Here is a 1,161-nt window from a genome sequence, read left to right as displayed (position 1 = left end):
GGACCTGTACGCCCAGATCTCTCTGCCTGTCAATACTCCTAAGGGTTCTGCCATTTACTGTATACTTCCACCTGCATTAGACCTTCCAAAATGCATTACCTCACATTTGTCCGAATTAAACTCCATCTGCCATTTCTCTGCCCAAGTCTCCAACCGATCTGTATCCTGCTGTATCCTCTGACAATCCTCATCATTATCCACAACTCCACCAACCTTTGTGTCGTCCACAAACTTACTGATCAGACCACCTACATTTTCCTCCATATCATTTATATATACTACAAACAGCAAAGGTCCCAGCACTGATCCCTGCAGAACACCACTAGTCACATCCCTCCATTCAGAAAAGCACCCTTCCACTGCTACCCTCTGTCTTCCAGGACCGAGCCAGTTCTGTATACATTTTGCCAGCTCCACTCTGAGCCCATGTGACTTCACATTTTGTATCAGTCTGCCATGAGGGACCTTGTCAAAGGCTTTACTAAAGTCTATATAGATAACATCCACTGCCCTTCCTTCATCAATCATCTTTGTCACTTCCTCAAAAAACTTAATCAAATTAGTGAGACACGACCTCCCCTTCACAAAACCATGCTGCCTCTCGCTGATAAGTCCATTTGTTTCCAAATGGGAGTAAATCCTGTCCCGAAAAATCCTCTCTAATAATTTCCATACTGCTGACGTAAGGCTCACCTGGCCTATAATTTCCTGGATTATCCTGCCACCCTTTTTAAATAATGGAACAAAATTGGCTCTTCTCCAGTCCATTGGGACCTCACCTGCAGCCAATGAGGATGCAAATATTTCTGTCAAGGCCCCAGCAATTTCTTCCCTTGCCTCCCTCAGTATTCTCGGGTAGATCCCATCAGGCCCTGGGGACTTATCTACCTTAATGCATTGCAAGACACCCAACACCTCCTCCTTTTTGATAATGAGATGACTGTCACTATCTACACTCCCTTCCCGAGGCTGATCATCCACCAAGTTCTTCTCCTTGGTGAATGCTGATGCAAAGTTCTCATTTAGTACCTCGCCGATTTCCTCTGTCTCCACGCATAGATTACCTTCTCTGTCCTTGAGTGGGCGAACCCTTTCCCTGGTTACCCTCTTGCTCTTTATATACGTATAAAAAGCCTTGGGATTGCCCTTAATCCTGTTTGC

The sequence above is a fragment of the Heterodontus francisci genome, unplaced genomic scaffold, assembly GCF_036365525.1.
Source record: "Heterodontus francisci isolate sHetFra1 unplaced genomic scaffold, sHetFra1.hap1 HAP1_SCAFFOLD_99, whole genome shotgun sequence".
In the NCBI taxonomy this organism is placed as follows: Eukaryota; Metazoa; Chordata; class Chondrichthyes; order Heterodontiformes; family Heterodontidae; genus Heterodontus; species Heterodontus francisci.
The sequence above is the reverse complement of the archived record's forward strand: the minus strand, read 5'-3'. Positions refer to the sequence as shown.